Consider the following 23,629-nt stretch of genomic DNA (forward strand, 5'->3'; position numbering starts at 1 on the left):
TGGACTTCAAAGTGATCCAAAATAATGGATTTGGCCATTTCTATTTTATCTGTGTCAAGGAAGATGTTGTTTATTCTATACATCTATATTTTAAACTTAGATTAGAACTGAGAGGAAGAGGGAGAAAAATAATGGGAATCCTTTCTACCAGGAAATGAAATGCTGTGTTGTGCATAATTCTAATATGCTTAAGGTGTCTAGGTCCATATCCTAACATATGTTTTCAATATGTGTACATTATAATGCACTCTACTTTGTACTCCCCTTGTGCATAACTTCTCAGAGCACTTTATAAATAACTTAATTTCCTAGATGTAGGCTTCTGGACCCCAAAATCAGTTCCCTAAACCTGCTTCATGTGTTGTATCTTGATCAAAGCATAACATCTCAGATGAAGCATTCTATATTACTGATGGTGGAGTGTGGCTCAGAGACAATTTTCCTTTTTGAGTTTTGATAGAAAACCTTTACAACATCCAAGACCAATTAGGAAGGTCCCAGCCTCATGATGATTCCTCCCCCCCAATCCCCTGAGTGAAAATGTCACTTTTTAATAGCCAGTAGTCCAAAGAGAATTAGAATTTAGGCAGAATTTCTTTGCTTCTGTCCTGCCATTTCTTTTGTGACATTAGGGATGGGAGGGTGGGAACCACGGAATTTCTCAGGGTCTAGTGTTATTCATCTTTAAGACAAAAATAAAACTTACTATCCTATTTCACTGAATAATTACAAGGATCAATTGAGATGTGAAATGATTTTGAAAATAAAAAAATATCATATAAATTAGAAGGCATTATTTTTCATTGTAGGCACAACCCAAATATTGCTTATTTAGGGGCTAATGATTCACTTTGATTTCCAAGGTCCTTAGGCTCCTTTCTTTGCACTTTCCTCTTCTGCTTCAATGAGATCCTTTGAGAGGAATAGAAATTCTGCCCTCATCTGGGTTTGAAGGGTCTTAGTGCTCTTTGTCCTAATACACAACATGATAGTTCAAGAAAGTTGGACTAGATGCCCACAAGAGACTGTCTTTTAGCTTCAGTTTTTAATGAAAAAAATATATGAATTCACCTGATTTCTAACTTTGGAAATACAAATTATTCTGGGTCTCTTGTTTGAATTAGCACTACATTACTAGAACCCTAGGGGAATTGGTATAACAAAAATCTTATTTCCTTCACCTGTGGATCCTTTCTCCAATTTTACCATTACTCATAAGGTAATTATAGATCTAGAGGTAGAAGGAAACTTAAGAGGGTGTGTGATCAAATCCTCTCATTTTATAGATAAGCAAACAAGCCCAGGGTCTTTAAGTGATTTGCCCAAGGTTACCTAGACCATAAGCATAAAAGATCGGATTTGAACCCAAATCTACAACCAAGATTGTTTGCCCTATGTAATGCTGCCTCCTAATATGCTCTACCTGGTCTTGGTATTTGAATGGTGCTTTTTCTCCTAATATGCAATGTGATGTGTCAAGAAGACCTGATTCAAATCTGCCTCTGATATACTGGCTCTGTCCCTTAACTTCTTAGTGCAGTAGGCCAGAGAGGTAAAAACAAGAGCTCTGCTTGAACCAGATTAAAATATAATTATAATTGGGAAATATAATAAAATAAATAAAATTCAATAATGCATAGATATATTAATATGTACTTTTCTATGTCAATATACAGCTTTCGGGGACTCGTGTTTAGTTTCCTTTCCCCTCCCCCTCCCCCTTTCTGTTTGATCCCAATTCTCTAGGCAATCCTCGGGGAACTATAAGTTTCTTTTTTTGTTTTTGCTTTTGCAATGGGGTTAAGTGACTTGCCCATGGTCACACAGCTAGGCAATTATTAAGTGTCTGAGGCTGAATTTGAACTCAGGTCCTCCTGACTCCAGGGCCAGTGATCTATCTACTGCACCACCTAACTGCCCCCTGGGACTATAAATTTCAAGGGAAGATGACAACCTGAACTGGTAAGAGGGAGTTTCATTATCCAGGAGTTTCTTATACCCCAGAAATCACAAGTGTAATCCCCATCTCTCTTTTCTTTCAAAATTAAATTGATTTTTCTTCAGTTAACAAAACTCCACTTTCTCTCTGAGTCTCCATCACAATCCCCCATTAAAAAAAGAAATAAAGGGAAAAAACCTTTGTAAAACATATGACTAGTAAACAAAGGAAAATATATTCTCACATTGATCCTTATTCCTCTTTATTCTAATATCAATTTAAGCACTTGAAATGGTAATGTGATGGCAAATCGGTGTTTTCTAGAAATTTGCTCATCTATATGGCTAACATTGGAGATGTTAATTTTTCTATGCTAAGACTTATAGTTATCTGTCTATGGTCTTATCTCCTTCCAAACAAAATCTGGTTGAATCCAGTTATAATACAGTGTTGTTATAATCTCTCTGAGCTATAAGAGTTGTATTTTATATCACTTAGAGCACATAAAAGCAGTTAGGAGTGTTTTAAAGAGGCATTATATATTGTCTTTGGTGGCTTTTTCACCTTTAGTAACAAAGTACACTATTTACATGGAAAATTTGACATATAGTCAAGTCCATATAAAAATGATACTCTTTATAAGGAAATTTTGCCACATGAATAATTATCAATTTGTAAACACATTTTTTCAGAATGGTTTCTAGATAAGGACAGACACAGGAAAATTTACCTTCATTCTCTCATTTTTCCTCAATTCAAAACCTTTGGGCAATGATTGCCTTATAGATTTAATGGGACAACAGAAAATGATTTTAGATTTGAAATTGGGAAACTTAGGTTCAAGTGCTGACTATGCCCCTTATGACCTTGGGTAAATGATCTCATCTCTCAGGGCCTCATGTCTACAATTAGGATTTTTATGACTTATTGTACCTAAATTTTTGTACCTTCCAAGGAAGCCCCTGCTGGAGTTTCTACTCTCAAGAGTTCTATGTCCAGTCTCTACCCCTGAAGCCAAATTCACCATCCTTACTGAAACTGGTTCTTCTTTGCTACTGGGACGTCAGAAGATCCAGTCTCAGCATACTGAACTAGAACTTATAATGCTTTTCCCCCCAGAAATGATGTGCTAAGTTATGGCTGATTGGTTGAAATGATTCAGATGTAATATGGGTTAATTTGGCTTCTGCGAGCTTCTTAGTTTATTACAAGAGCAAGGGACATTGTATTTAGCATATTCTAGCAACCAATCACATGTGAACTTTAAGAATAAACCCTGTTTCTAGGTTGGCAACTATGTATAAATCGAAAATTAACTGGTTCCTCCCTTCCTGCCTGTTCTCATTACCTGCTGTACACAAAGTTGCCTTCTTATTCCTCTACCTAGGGAACCCTTGCTATCTCTATAGAAGCATAAGGCTTAGCACATCACACTCTGTGCTCTTGTCCCCAGCAGGGTTTTATTTTTTTATTTTTTATAATGTGAAATAAAGTTCAAATCAATGTAAATGGTATGAATTTTTGACTTTAATGGAGAAATGATGTCATGCAAGGGCTATGAATTGCTGGGGGGAGAGTCTCAAATGTTTGCCTAGGCCAGAGAAATTATATGTTTTGTAGTCATTTGACAAACATTTATTGCATTAAGCACTTTCCAGAAATGGAACCTCCTTTCCCATACAATCTAGGTCACTACCAACTGGCAATGAAATCCCTGAAAGGTAAAAGACATTATCTCTTGGATCCTAGACTGAATAAGGAAGAGTAGCATTAATAGCACCTCAAGCATTAATGATCTAAGAGGTCCTGGGCAAGCCTTTTGCCAACTCTATGCTTCTGTTTCCTTTTCTATAAAATAATGATTGAGCCAGAGATTCCTTTGAACTCTAAACATATGACCCATGAAGTCTGACAAGCACTGTGTGTGTGTGTGTGTGTGTGTGTGTGTGTGTGTGTGTATTTTGGGGTTTTTTTTTGAGTGGATCTCTCCCAAAACTTTCTAATTATAAGTGCTGTGGCCCCTTATGGGATCATCCCCTACCTATGCTAATCAGGATGGGAACTATGACCTGTGTCATTTTTAAAAGAAATTTTTATTTAAGGCAGTGGGGTTAAGTGACTTGCCCAAGGTCACACAGCTAGGCAATATTTTTTTAAGTGTCCAAGTCTGGTTGAACCTAGGTCCTCCTGACTCCAGGGACAGTACTCTATTCACTGCACCACCTAGCTGTTTCATTTCTAACCAGGCTGATTCCACCTTCCTTAGGAAGTCTAGTGCCACACTCACCTACCTGCTGGAGAGGCTTACAATATTGACTTAGAAGCAACACCTGATTGGCTGAGCCCTCTGTAACTCAGATCTCCTGATATCAAGAAATCCTTAGCCATCTCCATGGCAGGAAATATGAGGGTACATCACTTCAGCCAGTTCTTTTTCCAAGTTGTTGCCCAAGTTCTGTGAAGGAAGCCACTCTTCTCCTCCTTTCTATAATACATTTTTTGCCTTTAAATTGCAGCTTAGGAACAGATTTTACTCTTTTCAGGAAACTCTGTCTCAGTAAACCCTATTTGGGTTTAGCACTTTGAGCAAACTTACAACATTTCTTCTGAGAGTCAGTCCCATTTCTATCATTAACAAACTTCTTTTCATCTTAGATTTCTTCTTTTCACATTTTTATTTTCTTTTGCTTGGAGGACCTAACTCTTCTTAGGGAATACAATGCAAACCTGTACATCCTGTCCATAGGTGGTTTTTTTTTTCATATAAGCTACATCCTCCTTCAGAGTTATGAATCTCCTTTGAGATTCATTTCTTTCACTTATAACACCCAGTCTAGATCCTTGTTGACATAATTTATTGGCCACCTGGCCATTTTCCTTATGCTCTCAAATTTACTAATTGGCTCACCGTTTTTCTCCAGTCTACTCATTGCCTCATATTTGATACTTCAGATTACATTTAGATGTCCTCTCAATTACCCAACAACCTAAGATATGCAGATGATAGCACTCTAATTGTAGAAAAATGAAGAATTAAGAAACTTGTTGATAATGGTGAAAGAGGACAGTTTAAAAGTTGGCTGGTTCCACTATTTCCTGGCAGAAGAAATAGAAGCAGTATCAGATTTTATATTCTTGGGCTCAAAGATCACTGCAAACAGCCACAACAGTCATGAAATGAAAAGATGTTTGCTCCTTGGAAACAAAACTATGGCAAATCTAGACAGAATACTAAAAACAGAGATATCATCTCACTGACAAAAGTCTGTGTAGTCAATGCTATGCTGCAGAATCAATGCTTTCAAATTGTGATGCTGGAGAGGACTTTTGAAAGACCCCTGGACAGTGAAGAAGTCAATACTTGAATTCATTCAGGTTATTCATTGGAAGCTCAAATCCTAAGACTGAAGTTCAGGTCCAAATACTTTGGCCACATAATGAGAAGATAGGATTCATTGGAAAAGACCCTGTTGTTGGGAAAAATTGAAGGCAAAAGGAAATGGGGATAGCAAGGGATAAGATGGGTAGTGTAAACAATCAACATGAACTTGGATGGTCTTTGAGAGACAGTGGAGGCTAGAAAGATCTGCTATGCTGCGTTCTATAGTCATGAAGAATCAGATACAACTGAACAATTACCCTTTCTAGTTCACGAAACTCCTCAAATTCCATGACTGACCTCTACCTCAGCCACTTAGAGGGCTATAGTTGTACAACCTACTTTCCATCATCTCCTTTAATCATAATGGATTTGACCCTCTGAAATTGACCTTTCTGATCATAATCTCTTATCTTTTCCAGCTCTTCCTCAATACCAGTCCTCCTAAACTTCTTCATATTAGCTTCAATCTCAAGTCCCCTCCTTCTACTTCTGTTTTTTTGAGTCAAAAACTTTGGTCTTACTTGCTTCCCTTCAAAGTTTTTACCTTAGAGCTGAGGTGGGAAATCTTTTTTTCCCCCAAGGATCATTTGGATATTTATGAATCATTCTCAGGCTATATTTGGTCATACATTTAATTAACTCACTCCTATAAAGTTCTTAGATATATTGAATTTCAAGTCCTGCCTAGAGTTGCCTTGGCAAGACAGACCAACATAGCCTGTGGACTGGAGGTCTTTGACCCTTATCCTAGAGTCATATGAAAATAGGTTTTAAGTTTGAAGGGACCTTAGTTATCATCTAACCACACTGGGAGAATCACTGGGAATAAGTGACAGAATTAAAATCTGAACCTCAGTCTTCTAGCTCTAAATTTATTGACCTTTCCATTATACCAATCTTCCCCTTATACTTAATCAAACATCTTCCATCCTTAATGCTGTCATCCAATGTATTCCCAGGCCTGCTCATACTTTAGGATGTTAAACATTGCTAGAGAAAGATACTGAAGGTGATGTTATACACTTGAGAAGAGTTTTGGATCTGGATTCAGATGCCTTAGTTAAAATTTCAAGTCTACTACTGTAGTCTCTTCATCTGCAAAATCATGGGGTTGGACTAAATGACTTCTAAGGTCAAGTCCAACTCAAATTATATCAGCGGAGGATTTCCTTTTTCCTCATACAAACTCACCCCCAATTCAATTAATTTGACAAGTCCTATGAATTTTACACCAATACCATCTCTTGAAAACAATCATATTCTCTGTTCATATTAACCTAATTCTGGCTTCTTAAATCTCACTGGGGGAAAAGAGGGTTTTTTTGGTTATGATTAACAAATATGGTGGAATTGTGTATTCTTTATACCATTCATCGGGTATGTGATTATGGACATGTGGTCTAGTGAAGAGCAGTAGTATTTATTGTATTCTCCATAGGCTTCTTTTAAAAATAGTAATATCATTAATAATTTAGGAACTATAATTTTCCTTACTTCCAGGCAATCCTTAATTACCCCACTTCCAATCTATCCCCCTCACAACTATCAAAAATCAGATTTTCTCAAAACTCTAACTACATTTTTAATCTTTGATAGTTTAAAACTTTACCAAGACTTTTAGAAGATCCTATATTCTTGTACTAGTACCTGTTGGACCATGTCGTTGCTTGCTTAAAAACCTTTAGACAAGGGGCAGCTAGGTGGCGCAGTGGATAAAGCACGGGCCCTGGAGTCAGGAGTACCTGAGTTCTAATCCCGCCTCAGACACTTAATAATTACCTAGCTGTGTGGCCTTGGGCAAGCCACTTAACCCCATTTGCCTTGCAAAAAGAAAAAAACCTTTAGACAATCCACATAGCTTCGAGAATGCAACAAAACCAACCATACCAAACCAAACCCTCAGATTTGTTTCATTACATTACTCTTCACAAATTTTCCAATATAACTTAAATTGCAAACTGCTTCTAAACATGACCTATATACAAGCATCTCTTATTGGCCAGGCACTAAGCTAGATGCTGGCAATACAAAGAAAGGCAAAGTTTAATGAAGGAGAATTTAAACTACTATTTACGAACAAGATATAGTCAGGATAAATTGGAAATAATCAATAGAAAGAAGGCACTTCCATTAAGGAAGGTCATATTTGCATCTGTAATTTCCCATGTCTGTAATGTACTGAGTGTTAATCTCTACCTATAAGACTTTCTATCTTCCTTGGTGGCACAGCTCAGATGCCATCTCCTCATGAAAAACTTACCCAATTTCCTTCATTTTCAGGCTGTCTGTTTCTCAATTTATTTTTATGATAAATATCTATATACTCTCCCTGCTCCCCCCCAACATATATGTTAATTCCTTGAGGTCAGGAATCTGTATATAGGAAGATATCCATATTTTCCTGACTTAGAGGAATATTTTATAAATATTTGTTGAACTGAACCTTGTTTCACACGTTTACTAGGTAGGTATTCATATTTATTAGCTAGAAACTCACTATCTCAAGGTCTTAGTTTCCTCATCTAGAATATGGAGTCAGTAATATTTTGCAAATCTTAAAGTATTATATAAATGTCAACTTACTATTTTTTCCTAGCTCATATATGTGATCAGAGAACCATTAAATATTAGATCATAGAATCATATAATTCTAGATCATAAAATTCTTGAATGTAGAAGCCTTTTCTCTAGCTTAAACTTCAAGCGACTACCACAGTATTACAGCCTCTAAGTTACTGATGATTTAATCACCACATTTTTTCTATACAACCTATTATATTTAGTAATGATCATTTAAAATTCAATTCATCTTAAATTCAATAATTTGATTAAGTTAATCCAGAAGCAGGACACCCAAATCTCTGGTTCAAAATTATTAGCTCAAATGGAAGGGGAATGCAATAAACTCTCTCTTTATAAAAAAAATAACCTATTTAAAACATCCAGAAGAAATTATAAAAAAATGGGAAAAGTCCTATATATTCCAAAATATTTGTAGCAGCTCTTTTTGTAGTGGCAAAGAATTGGATATTTAGGGGATTCCTATCAATTGGGGAATGGCTAAACAAGTTATGATATATGAATACTATGGAATATCATTGTTTTATAAGAAACAATAAATGGTAAGACTCAAGAGAAGTATGGAATGACTTACAGGATACTGAGCAAAGGGAGCAGAACCAAGAGAACAATATACACATTAACAACAACATTGTGAATTGATCAACCTTGATGGAAGCAGCTCCTCTCAGCAGTTCAGAGAACTAGGACAACTATAATAGACCGACTATGGACAATGTTATTCCCATCCAAAGGAAGAAAAACAAAACACAACAACAAAAAACACCCAACCCTTCAGAATTTGATGATTATAAAAATTACCTCTTATGTAACTTTCCTTTAATCCTAATTTCTCATACTAAAAATGGCTAATCTGTAAACAAGTTTATCCAAAATATGTATGTACAATGCTAACCTGACTCTTCACCTGAGGGGAAGGGGGGGCAGTGGGAAGGGAGGGTAGAAGGAAATTTTGTAACAAAAATATACATGTGCATATGGATGAAAATAAATTAATTGGGGAAAAAACCAGGATAAGGACTGTCTTTTGCCTTTATCCCCAATGCTTAGCATAGTTTCTGACTTTAGTCGGCTTAACTGAATGACAACATTAACATTAACATGCTTCTTAACTGAATGACAACTATTCCAATGGTGGAGGAAAACTAATTCCTAATTATATGAGCCATGGGGAAGACTGTCTTTGGTATTACAGATGGTGGAGAGGACTGGTCATCCTGTCCCTTTTGGTTCCAAATCCCAGTTTCCCCTCTTTTCCCTTCCCCATCCTCAATTACTTCTTTTCATGTCTTATTCTCTACAGAGATTACTAATAAAGGCGGGGGGGGGGGGAGTTGAAATGTCTTAAATAATGATAATAATAAGTTTTCTCCCCCAAACTATAAAGTAGAACTTTCAAAAGGCATATCTAAACATTAACAGATAAACAGCTTATGAGTAAAATGAATAAGCAAAAAATCTTTCCCTAGAGCTAAATTGTCATAGAACTATTTTATATTGGTTTTAGGGAGATACATATAAACATACAATATAAAAATATACATATGTATACCCTCCAAAAAAGAACTCAAAAATGTAGTGTTAGAGATATATAATTACATCGATTTGTTATTTGTGTGACCTTGTTTGTATATAGGCAAAATGAAAATTTTTAGCATTCCCAGTGAACATTTTTTTGATATAGTTAAGAAAATAGAAAATGCTTTAAAATATTTAAACTCCATAATGAAATATCATATATTCATATAAATATCTTTTTGTGTGTGGTAAAGGAGAGCAGAGAAGAGGATATTATTATTTTTTGGAACTTCCATTCACAGATTTTTTTTTCCCCATCAGTCAATTTGAACCATGAACTTGTTTCCAATGAGATAATATAGAAGTCAGTTAGATTCTAAGATTCTCCCTTGTAGGAAGTTTTCTTCTTTTCTATGATAGTGTAATTTAGCAGAAATGCTGCCCAGAGAGCTCTATGAGTAAGGCTATTAAATGAAAGGCAGACTGCTAAGGCATTTTGAGAAAAGAGATGTTTACTAATTGATATGTCTTTTCCTGTCAATAAGGGACTGAAATTCTATAGGGGCCCCCTTCCACTTCCTCTGGAGAAGCCAACATTTTACTTAAAGAGGGACCAAGAATCTCACCTGGTCTCCCTTATGTAGAGGGGCTCTAAAAAAATGAAAACATTTAACCTTTCTGTTTGTTTCTCTCTAAAGAGAAGTCTGGGAATTCTGAAGTAGGGCACTTGTCTAATGATGAATGTCCAGCCCAGTATCATGTAAGCAAGAGAGTACAGTGTGGTTTTAAGAAAAGGTCACATTTAAATGTCACGACAGGGTCATATTTCTGAAATGATATTCTTAATAAGTGAGTGAGGCTCTTAAATCTTTTATTTACATAGAGTTCTCTGAATTACACCTGGATGGAATCTTTCCTACCAATTAGCCAGAGCTTTGTCAACTTTCATCTGACATTTAGATTGGGTCCTTTGAAGTGTAGGCAAAAAAAGAATGAGTGAGTGGTGGAAGTCTTGGTACTATGTGATGAAACTGGATTCCACACACTGTGACCTCAGAGATGAACTTTTCAGATGGTTTGAAAAGTTAGTCAAGGGAAAATGTCTCTTTATGCAATTGGCAGGCCATGAAATATCTTTAGATTGATGTTGTTTAGATGCTTAGAAATATGTTAGAGGACTCCAATTTTACACAAGGAAGGCAGGATGTTATAGTGGAAAGAACGCTGCTCCTGGAATCAAAAAGTCTGAGTTCCAATTTGATATTTTCTGGGAAAAATACTTAGCCTATCTGGGTCTTAGGGGATGTGGTTAGATGGGCAATATATCTCCTATCCTATCATCTACTAATTTCATGTTGAATTTTGGGTCCTTTCTAAGTATCAAATCACCAATTTAACAATAGATGAAGACACAAATGAGAAAATAAAATCCAGTAAAATTAAGATGAATATCTTTAGACTAAATATAGCTAGATCTCTGCCCTACTTATCCCAGTCCCACTTAACCAAGAGATGTTTCATAGAGAAGCCATCAAATTAAAACAAAGAATCATATTACAATGGATATTACAAGTTGAAATTTGATATATTTTTCCTTGAAATGTGGAGAATTTAGTTTAAATATTAGAGCCACTCTAGTTTAGTGAATAGAGTGCTGAGCACCTGGTTTCCAATCTTCTGTCACTAGCTGGTTATCATTTAAATTTCCAAGTGCCTAAAAAAGTAACTCCCTAAGACTAACCTATTAGATCATAGAAAAGATAATCTCTATATAAAGGAAATTACAGATTGTGTGAATAAATTGTGACTAGGAAACAGATTTGCATTAATATGTTCTCATTAATACTTAGGAAGAGGAAAAATGGTATAGGTGGAAAGCTGGCCTCCAAGTCAAGAAGATCCATATCTCTCTGAAACATGTGTGACACCAGGCAAATCCCTTCTCTTTTTAGAACTTGAAGCAAAAAGTTTCAGAGAAGGTTTTGGCTTATTTTAGTTGAGGGGAAGTTTCTCATCTAGAAGTCCCAAATCATGAGTCCAGTCCCTATCCCCATTAATGCTTAAATTCTACCAATAATTTAAAAAACCCTAATGACACTATGTACAAAGTACTGCCTAGGCTTAAAGGGTACAGGGATAGAAAAGACACAGTCTCTGATCACAAGGGAAATGGGATCAAAGAGATTAATGGCGGAAAAAAGATAAGCACTGGGTACTTGGGAGGTAGGGAAGGAGAGAAATTTGAGGAGGGAGTAGAGTTAGGCTCCTTTTGCTAAGTTCATGCTCAAATCTGATGGATTTTATAGTATGATCTTGTGGCTAATACAAGATGAGCAGTGATGGAGGCAAAAGAGAGGTCTAGATGAAGTGCTTATGAAATATTTGAGGAGTGTGTAAACATATTGCTACAATAGATTTGTAAACATAACAATAGCTAGCATTCATATAATGCTTTAAAGTTTTCAAAGTGCTTCACAAATATCATTTCCCCCCTTATAACAATCCTAGGAAGTGACAGATAAGGAAACTGAGATAGATAGAAGTTAAGTGACTTGCTCGAGGTCAAACACAGCTAGTGTCTCAAGCCAAATTGTAACTCAATTCAAATTTAGGTAGGAAAGACACATTTTTATCTCTTGGTAGGGGCTTTAGCTCTTTTTAGCTCATCTTAAGGGTGTAAATGAATCTCCATCAGTTTATCCCTGTGACTCCAACTAGGTGAGGACTTTGCTTCTCACCACCACTAAGAGCATGGAGCTCTTAATTACTGAACAAATGGGAAGTTGCTGCTGACAGCTGACAGCTCCTTTGTCTACCATTCTTCAGAGAACATGAATGATTAATGGAATTTTCCCAACACAGTCAAAATTGTTTACTGATGGAATTAAGGCTAAAATTGGCAAGGTTCTATTGGGAAGACTGTTACTATAATGTTACCAGACCTGCCAAGCTCTCCTGATGGAAAAAAAAAATTATAACAATTAGTGATGACTAAGGAATTCTGGATATTCTTAGTTTGTTACTAAATAAAATATCCTTTTTCATTTTTTAGGGGGAGAGATTTTGTCTTTGGTGATATTACATTTGAATTATGATATAATTATATTATAATTATAATATAATTATATTGTGTATTCTAAGAAGATATGCTGTTCCCAGGTTGTCAATGGGGATACCTTGGGAAAAACAAGTCAAGAAGTAGATCTATCCATTTATGTTCTCTCAGTGCAGGAATCCTAAACCATTCTTAAAGAAAGCTTTGTTAGGTAAGGAGCATGAATCACACTGTACAGCAGGGAAAGAAAACTGATTGGAGGTGATGGTTGATTATCAAGGCAGACATATGGTATAATTTGAATGCAATCTATTTGAGGTAGAATTTTTTCAATTCTTTGCTGTTATACCATTAGCACTTAGCATTCTGCCTTATATATTATGGTCTCTTACCAAATATTTCTTGATTTAATTATGGTTGTTAGTTGTAACAAAATGAAGGAAGTGAACTGGAACCAACTTAAAGTGACTCAAGAGCCTATTGTAAAACTGGTAAATGTGATGTGTGTGTGTGTGTGTGTGTGTGTGTGTGTTTGTGTTCTAGATATCTAGATTTAGGTAGATATTACTGTTTGTGTTGCATATTGTTCTCTAGGAAGTGGTCATTTCTACGATGGAAGAAGCTGTACTACAAAACAGTTGTCACTGCTATGGTGAAGAGAGGTATACATATTAGGGCTTTTAATTAAAAGAAACCTAGCTTTGGCCTTGACCCCTTCAACTTTAATCTTAGTTTGTATTCAAAAAGTATAGCACCATTGTGGATTGTCTAACCACTTACAATTTTAGCCTTTTCTTAAGTCTTAATTCATATTTTAAAATTGTTTTTCTCTTCTCACACAAATTTACACCTAAATTTGGTTATGGATTTCACATGTATTTGAACCCACAAATTAGTATTGTCATTTGGAAAGGTCTTATCACTTAGTAGTGAATTACTTCTGAGATTAATACTAATTGTCCATGTTTTATGAGTGAAGTAAATGTTTAGTTGAACTTTTCTGAAGTTGGGGCTCTTAACATTTTTTGTGTCATAAATACTTTTGGAAGTCTGGTGAAGATAATGAACCCCTTCTCAGAATAATATTCTTAAATACACAAAGTAAAATTCATAGGATTACAAAGGAAACAATTACAAAGAAAACAATTGAAATACTTATTGATTTTTTTAAAATCATTCACAAATCTCAGGTTAAAAGCCCTGCTAAAGTATATAAGTAGATAAATCTCAGTGCAGATTTTAGAACAGATCCCTTAACTCATGGCCAAATGCTTAGTTATCTTGAAGGAAAGGAGGACTCAGAATAACAATTACCACCAACTGGTCTCTAAGTACTGCTTATTCTTGTAGGCAGTGATATAAATTTAGAGGAATGTAAGCATTAAACTTTCCTATTCATAATTATAACTAGTCACGACAGTTATTTTAGAGCCCTGTTTTAGTTACTCCAAAGTTGAATGTGCTGTTTCAAGAGGTAATGTATTTTACCTCCCTGGACATTTTCCAGAAAATATTGGTTGACCTTTTTTCTTACATTGTTGTCAAAAAGATTCTTGTCCTGATAGAGGTTGAGTTAGGGGACTTCTCTAGGGTTCCTTTTCAAAAAAGCAGATAGATGGTACAATAATTAGAGTATGGACCTAGAGACAGAAGATCTGATTTCAAATCTGTCATGAACCCTTAAAAACTATATGATCCTGGGCAAGTCATTTGATATTTGTTTGCCTTCCTTATTGGTAAAATTTATATAAAAATAGCATCTACTTCCTAGGATTATTGGGAGAAAATGAGATATTTGTAAACCTCTTAGCAAATTTTATTGTTATTGCTATTCTTTGTTTTTCAGTTATGTCTGACTCTCATTTCCTTGGCAAAATCACTGGAGCAGTTTGTCATTTCCTTCTCCAGCTCATTTTACTCATCAGGACTAGTAAGTATCTTAGACTGAAATCTTCCTGACTCTAAGCCTGGTACTCTGCACACTCACCACCTAGTTCCCCTACAAATTCAGCTGTAGTCATCATCATAATTGTTATCATTATTTGCTTGGATTTAGTTTTTAGAGGCATAGTCCTACCTCTTACTTGCTGTCTGATCTTAAAATTACAGATTTAGAGTTGGAAGGTATCTAAGAGTTTTTAGTTCAATTATCTTATTTTTAAAGATGAATTAAAGTCAGTAGTCTGTACCTCTGTTTTCTGCTTCCAAAATGTAGATGGTGATACCTTCATCACCTATCTCTATCAGAATTGTTGTGAGGATCAAATGAGGCATTACATATAAATCAATTTATAAGTACAGAGAGCTATATAAATGCCTGCTATTATGACTAGGAAGTTAGATAGTAAATTCTGGGTACTGACTGGCAACTAACTTGACCAAGTACACTAATCACTGTTTCATTTCTTTGATCTCTATTCTTTTGACTCTTGGTATTGACTTTGGAAATCAAGCACAGGTACATTTTTTTAATGTTCTTTTAAAAAGACTCTATAGAATTTTAGTTCATGTTTAGCAGCTCAAAATGAGTCAGCATAGTCATCACATTTTCCAAATAAAATGTCTCGGTAGGCAGTAAGATCCTAGAGAAGTTAGTTGTCACATGGATTAATGTCACTTTTATAGTATGCTTTTAATTTGTAAGAGGATCTATTTCTTTTTTGCACATATTTTAAAAAAAATCAGATATCATCATTCTTGGGGAATAAGAAGACACGCTGAATGTCTTTAATTCCCTAGGGCAGAGATGGGAGAGAGGTGATTATTTGATATTTAATCTTTCCTTTGAGTTGTCCTACTGTTATTGAGTTTGGTTAATAAAAACAAACAATATTAATAATTTAAGTTATGATGCTGAAGGCATAAAAGAATAGGATATATACATTTCTCTTCTATATCAAAGCCCACTTTGATGATTAGTAATTAATACCTATGATAAGACACATTTTTAAGTAGGGCTCCCCAATATATGCAAAAAATTGATCCATCTACTTAGTGTGGGAACTTGGATAAATCTTGCAATTTCTATGAACATTTATTTTTCTGATCTCTAGAATGAGAGATTTGATATTCAAAGATCTTTCAGTGATTTTTCAGATTCCTTCATACATGAAAGTTGGCTATCTCAATAATTCTGATTGCCATTATTATACAGAGGCAAAGCTTTTTTTTTTTTTTTAATAGCTGTGTTATAATCTTCCTAGGCATATCTTTGGCCCAGGAAAGAACCTTCTCCTTTTTAAGTTAGCATATCATTCTCCTAGACCCTAAGTTCATGTGGCTTAAAACCAATATGATATTTTAATTCTGAAAATAATTTGACAAGTTAGTCTTGCCTCCCTACCACGAACCTTACTTTCTTCTTATAAAATTTCTTTTTCTTTTTTCTTTTTTTTTAAGAAGCACTTGGGTAGTCTAGTAGATAAGGCACTGAACCTCACACTTATTAGCTATGTGACCCTGTTTTCCTTAGTTTCCTTATTTCTCAAATGGAGAGTGGGTAATTATGACCTACCCTCCAGAGTTGCTGTGAGGATCAAATGAGATAATAATTATAAAGTGTTTAACATACTGGCACACAGTAGACTCTATATAAATGTTAGCTATTACTATCCTGTAGTTATTGTGCATATTATTCTCTTGGTTTATTTCTTCACTCTGAATTACTTCATACAAAACTTTCTGTTTTCTTGAATTTCTTAGAGTTTTTAATTCTTATTATATAGTTGTATTCCTTTACTTTTATGTACCATAGTTTAGCTATTTTCCAAAGACCAACTATTTTATTTCCAGTGCATTGCTACCACAATGAACACTGCTATGAACAATTTGTTATATAGAAGAATCTGTCATTTACTTCTTTGGGAAGTATATAGCTCATAATAAGCAGCATGTACCTAATAAGGAGAAAATACTTAATAATTGACTCATACCACTGGTCAAGGAATATGAATAGTTTGGCAACTCTCCTTGAATAACTCTAAATTATTTTCCAGAATATTTAGGATCAACTCACAACTCTACCAATAATATATCAGCTGCCTAGCTTCTATATATCTTCTGTAACACTGGCTTCTCAGTTTTTATAATCTGATTATTTTCTGAGTAAGACATGGAACCTCAGAAGGGTCTTAATTTGCATTTCTCTCATTGTCAGTAATTTGGAGTAACATTTCAGGTGGCTGTTATGATAGTGTACATTTCTCTTGAAAACTTTTTTTTGACTATTTTTATCTATTGGAATATGGCTCTTGGAATCATATACTTGTGGCAGTTTCTCATATGAGGGAGACTTTCCTTTTACTTTGGAGCAAAGTATACACAAAGACCCTTACTTTTTGCACAATGTCACTTTTTTTCAACTTGGATAGCAAATCAGAGGGGTAAAGAAAAGATTGGGAAGGAGAAGATAGAACAGAGGTTAGTAGAGAAATCTTTATCTGGCAGACACAAAGCACACTCAATATTATCTTCTTGTGAAAAATGTTGTATAGCCCTTCAAATGTTCACTGAGTTGAGTAGTTTTCTAATGAACATTTGATCCTGCTCCTAAAAGTCTGTGACACTATTTCAAACATCCTGAGAACAGATTAAAAGGTACTACAGAAAAAAACTAAATTCATATTAAGACAATAATTATCACAAAGTTAGACTATTCTTTAAGCAAATCAGAGAAAGGGACAATTTTGGGGGGGGACAATTAAAAAAACCAACAATCCTCATTGACAAAGTTTTGCTGAGAGTCTAGCCATTTCTGAAGCCCAAGAAACCCCCCCCCCCAATGACAGTGGATAAAGAGAAAAAAAACAAAAACAAAAAAATCAGGTCACCCTCCTAGGTTGGTGGTAATGGTTTCCCAGAGCAATAATGCTTGATGTGATATTCATTTTCAACTCACAGTGTAACAGTAAGGTATAATCTACCAATGGCTGTCAGATAATTTAGCCTAATTCCACAGTAGCTGCCTTGGTACAGTTGTGGTGATGTAATATGTTATATCAACTGGCCCTTACAATGTGACCGCACTGTTAACACTCTGCTCTTGGGGGGTTCATGAGTGGGCCTAAGTGGTTTGAAATTTCCCCTTAGGTACTTAGGAGAAAGACCAGCTAATGGTTCAACTTCAACTCATATACTCATGCCACAGTAGTGTTGAAATGTGTTTCTTTCCAAATCATTAAAGGTTGGCATTTCAGAGTGATGCCCCTGGGAGTATGTCCCTGGCTTGCCTTTTTTTTTTAAGGATATGTAACTACCTAGCTTCTACTCAGGTGTTATATTTTCCAGTTACTTCCAGTTTATTTTTAGTCTTTCAAAGGAGCCAAATAAATATACCAGTGTAATTATTTACACATTAAAATTTGGGATATTCTTGCATTTTTAATTAAAAGTTGATAGTTTTCTATTGTTAAATTAGGAATAGGAGGAAATTCCAGAGAACTAACAATTTATATCAAATGAATGATATTGTGGTTTCAGATACCTCTCTCTGATATTTACTAAATGTGTAAACTTGGACATTATTTAAACTCATTGTCCTCATTCTGTGCAATGAGGGAGTTGAACTAGCTAGCCTTTAAGGTCCCTTTCAGCTCTGAATCTATGATTCTATGAATTTCTAAATTACATCTTGGAGATTTTTGGGAAGGAGTTTTGCCTTGTATAGGGATTTGAATGTACAATATGAATAGACTGCTTTACATACTATGAGATCAATTTTTTGGTTCATTCCTCTCCTTTGGAGGCAATAAGGAGTTTTAATGAAGCAATATTATTGAACCAGAATCAGAGACTTTTCCTGTTATAAAATGATCCCTAGAGGGCTCATGTGATTGAGTTTTAGAGCATTTTAAAAAAACAGATTAAGCCAATCCAAATAAGGGGCTTGGATATAATTAACTGTCTGCTGTCATACTTAATGGGGTAGCTAAGTGGTGAAGTGGATAAAAGTGCTGGGCTTGAAGACTCATCTTCCTTCCTGACTTTGGATACTTCCTAGCTGTGTGACCCTGGGCAAGTCACTTAACCTCATTGCTTCATTTTCCTTATTTCTACAAGTTGGAGAAGGAAATGGTGAACCACTCCAGTATCTCTACCCAGAAAACCCCTAACAAGGTCACAGAGTCAGACCCAACTGAAATGACTAAACAACAAGATGTTCATATTGAATATTAACTCGCAAAAGAGAAAAAAAATGGAGGGAGGTGATAAAGAATTACCATTTAAAACATAAAACCTCCTTGTGAGCATGGGATGTTCCAGTTTTTGTCTTTGTCTTATTTTTCATTGCTTAATACAGCAGCTTGCATATAATAAATATTTAAAATTTTTCTCATTCTAAAAGTTTGTGATAATATCCATTTTTGCTGCTCTCTCCCCATCTCACTTTTTCCCTAGGAATCTTAACTTTAAGGAAACTATGAAATTTCAACTTAGAGGAAAACACTTTTATTAAAGGATCTTGTGATAATATATCTAGAGCAGGAAAACCTCAGGGTGCATTTTAGAGATGAGGAAACTGAGGCACAAGAAAATGAAGTGGTTCACCCAAGGTCACAAAGATAGTAAATCTCAGAGTTGGGATTTTAATTTGGACCTAGGGTTCTTTGATTCTAGAGTCTATATTTTTAAACAATAGTATCTCCTAACATTTATATATATATATATATATGTATATATATATATATATATATGTATATATATATATATACATATATATATATATATATATATACACACACACAAACACAAACATATACATATGTATATTTTTTTCAACTATGAGCTGAAACATTGGTCCTAACTTTATTTCAAATCAAGGGCAGGAGAAAAACTTGAATTAACAATTTTGTTTTTGTCTAGTTTAGGGGTCCTTTTCAATTACACTCATCAGCCATTGTCATTGGCCCTCCAGACAGTTTTCCTAAATTGACACTCAAGCTCTTCATTATTTGATGTTCTACACTGGACACTGGTGAGAAAAAAAAAAAGAAACAAATAAACAAACTACCACCACAAACTGCTGTATCTTTTCCTTTTTCAAGGTATAGCATTGCTACACTTGAATGGGTCTAACAGACTCAACTCCTTTGAAAGTAATGGAATTACATTGCCATCACAGTTCACTGGTCGGTCTCATTTTAGAAAATTCATCTTTCTTAATGTCTCCACAGGAGAGTTGGGCAGCATTGGCCTCTGAGAAGTGAGCACTGACACCCAGCAATAGAAAAACTGGGTAAGGCCAGTTAAAAGGTGGGAAGAGCAAACTTGAGAAGTTGAAGGGGGAGGAAGCTACAATCTGCCACTAGGATCAGAATAATCAGTTTTTTCTAGTTCACCATTGGTTAATCTTCTATTTTCCTTTGGAATATTCTGGACAAGTAAAAATCAAATATCAGGGTTGGAATGATTGAAATAAAATGAAGTATATATTTTATGTTAGGAATGTATTCAAGGGGCAGCTAGGTGGTGCAGTGGATAGAGCACCGGCCCTGGAGTCAGGAGGACTTGAGTTCAAATGTGACCTCAGACACATAATTGCCTAGCTGTGTGACTGTGGGCAAGTCACTTAACCCCATTGCCTTGCAACCCCCCCCCCCCCAAAAAGGAATACATTCAAAAAGTTACTTATGATAACAAAAAAACATTGGAACAACTTTTTGATGATTGGTTTGGTTGTTCTTCCAAAATTCAGGGAATGTGTGTTTAGAAACCAATGACTTGGCATTAGGATTATTGTGTACCCTTTTTAAAGGTAGTAGAAACTGATAGACTACAATCTAAACGTCCTAGTTTGGAAATATAATTAGACTTCCAGTCCAACCAGAAACATTTATTAGCAGCATGACTCTGAGAAGGTCACATAACCTCTGCAGGTTGGGAAATAATAAGGTTGGCCTCCATGGCCTCTACAGCCCCTTCCCCTGTAAATCTATGATCCCATGCTCCTGTGATCCTATACATTAGAATGCATGCTTCTGTCCTAGAATCTCAGAGGCCATCTAATCTATACTATAACTTGAGCCAGAATCTCTTTTACAGTAAGTCTGGAAAGTGGTCATCTAGTCTCTTTTTTGAAGACTTCTAGTGAGTGGGACCTGATTTCCTCCTGAGATAACCCATTCCACTTTTGCAAAACAGTAACTGTTAGGAAGCTTTTGATTTTCTTTCTATTCAGTCAAAAATCTATCTTTTGAAATTTTTCCCAGGTGGTATGAATTTTACTGACTTATCCAAGGAAGTATGGCAAAAGTCAAGAAAAGCACCCAGGTATTCTAATTTTCAGGTTCTTTCTTGCCATTTTTTTTTAGTTCCCTTGGTAAGCGAGATGACAAATAAAATAACTCAAAGGCGCCTAGAGAACTAGTAGGAAGGCATGTGATAACATGGTTCTACTTTAAAATTACAAATATTAAACTTGAATTTCCTAATGTTGAGACTACTAGTTACTACTTTCTTAAAGCCAACAGTGATGATACACATCTATGATGGATGATAAATATTATGAGACATTGATTTTTTTTTTAACCCTCAGTTATAGGCTATCTTGGAAATAGCACACAAGGGAGAGAAGGAAAGTGGCAATTAAGAAGTCATGAAAAGGCCCAGTTCTCTTATCTTTGATTCTGAATTCTTTTCTTATAAAATTGAACTTAATTTTACATTAGATTGAAGTGACCAAATATATTAAACTGTCAAAAATACATTATAACATAGTTTGTGACCAAGAATACTATGGTACAGATATAGAAAAGGAAAAACAAAAAAAACCCTACAGCAAAGGATCTCTGCCTAAATTAAGTCCCTGCATTCCTTTGTTTTTTAGATTTTGAAACAAAGCATCCTAGACTTCTTCATAATTTTCTAAGTATGTCAATTGATAGATTGATCAAGGGTAGGCGGGATCTGACGTTAGAATATTATGGCAGAATTTTTCTGGTGACAGATGAGGCCACCTTGACACAGACTCCAAAGCTTTGCCCCTCAGTAATAAATCTGTGAGTGAAGTCATCTGTCTCTGACCTGAAGCTTGGAAGCAGAGGCTTGGGATACTGAAGTTTCATTGTCTTTATGAACATTAAATTTGGCTCAATGGCATAAATACATACCTTCAGCTTTCAATCTCTTTAATGGTGGCAGGCTATTTCTATTTTATATATATATATATATATATATATATATATATATATATTCCCTTAAAAGGTGGCCATCCTCCCACTGATTTCTCGAGCTAACAGTGATTCCTGACTGGGGCCTTATTTTTGGTTTTTGTTTGATGTCTAATGAAAATTTAATCATTCTAAAAGGAAATAATAATCAGTACCCCCGACAGATTTAATAAATATAGATTATATATACCATGCATTAGTCCAAAAGCTAATAAACAGTTATGAATTTTCAAAATAGAACCTTTATAGCTCAGAGATCATTCATTATTTCTTTGGTTTCTAATTAGAATTGAAAACATGTTCCACTGTCCAAATTTGGAAAGGACACCTGTACATTGAAAGAGTAAAAAAATTTAATGTCTGGAAGATGGTAGCAGGGAAAAAAAGGCTTTTCATGTGTAAAAATTATTCATTGTGTGTGATTATATACACTATTTCACATTCCAATATGGTTGCCAATAAAAGTCTATATTCTACATCTTTGCTTATATATTACATATCTGTGTATTCATTACAAATATGCAGATTTTACATTTTAAATTCTTCCCCCTTCATGGTAGAGGAATATCTGGATTCTTGAAGTGAATGTTAGCAGAGTGTGAGTTCCAGAAAGTCTATCGAGCTGGGAACGGGAAATGGATGATGATGATGATGATGATGATGATGATGATGATGAACAACTATGAAACTCATAAAATCTATACTAAGGAATGGATATGTGTGTGTGTGTGTGTGTGTGTGTGTGAATATAGGGTGTGAGTTGGTTTGACCTGCTGCTGTGTTCTAAATTGCTAATAATCCTCCTCTCTATTTTGGAGTTGACAGTTGATATGAATATATGATTTTACTGTGACAGGAAGAATTTCAAGGTAGGAATCTCTTTCTACTAATCCTGCCTCTCATACTTTTTCACCTTGTGATATTAACTAAGCTACTTAACCTTCCTTTTAACTAATTTTGGTTTCCTCATTTGTGAATTGAGAGATTTGGACTAAAAGGGTTAGTTCCTTCTAGCACCAGGCAAATGAACTAGTCAGTAAGTGTTGGTGGGAAAATTTGAACCAATGTCTTCTTGCCTCCACTGTCTGTTGTAATACAAAGACTGTTGCTGGTACTGTTGTTTCTTACTAGTTTTCCTTGCTTTTCCTTCCCAGAACAAAGGCAGTTTAATTGACTTGTCCCTGTTGATGCAATCAGTATGCATTAGAGGTAGGAAGGACTTGAACCTTTCTGATTCCTGATAGTGCTTCATAAAGTTTTTCACCCCTACTTAACCTACAGAAATCACACTATGTTTTGATAAATAAAAGTACGAGGAAGTTCCTTATATTTAAAATCTTTATATTTAAATCACCATTACACAAAAATAACAAAGGGCATTGTATTTTGCAATGTAACTTTTCAAAATTCAAATTCTCGCTATTCTTAGTTAAGGCACTTTTTTGAAAATGTCATTTTCAGAGTTATCATGTTATGTCAATAGGGTGTTCCAGGTTTCTAAAAGCAGCTGTATTTTTGTGTATGTGTCTAGGTTAGAGGGCAGGGGGTGGTGCTAATAAGTCATAAGATCATAGAATTTTAGAACTGGAAGAAGGCTCCTTTAAGATCCAATATAAGTCATTTTTTTCAGATAAGAAAACTGAGACCCGTAAAGGAGATGTAACTTGCCCAAGGTCACACAGATAAGTTTGGAAGTTTATATGTGACAGCATAATATTTTCTTTTTCTGTAGGCTTTAAAGGTACATGAATTTAATATTACTTTTAAGAAGTTCACCATTTGGAAATTAATTTTTAATGTTTGGAATATTTATCTCATAAAATCATCCTAAACTTTAAATTGTATATGCTCAAACATCCTTGTTTAATCTCTCACAGAATTAGCCTGTCAAATTTAAATCACCTTTTTCTTGGATGACATCATGGTCCGTGTACAGATAGCTGAAATTAATCAAGGTAATTCTCTTGAGTGACCTACTTTGGCATTTT

At 35.0% G+C, this 23,629-nt stretch overlaps 1 long non-coding RNA gene across 2 annotated transcripts in view; it reads right to left on the bottom strand.

Annotated features, from left to right (window-relative positions):
• The window catches only part of LOC141521526 (uncharacterized), a 48,203-nt gene that overhangs the window by 23,171 nt on the left and 1,403 nt on the right, over positions 1–23,629 (bottom strand). The gene's annotated exons all lie outside the window — the stretch shown is intronic.

This window comes from Macrotis lagotis, chromosome 4 (genome assembly GCF_037893015.1).
Source record: "Macrotis lagotis isolate mMagLag1 chromosome 4, bilby.v1.9.chrom.fasta, whole genome shotgun sequence".
Lineage (NCBI taxonomy): Eukaryota > Metazoa > Chordata > Mammalia > Peramelemorphia > Peramelidae > Macrotis > Macrotis lagotis.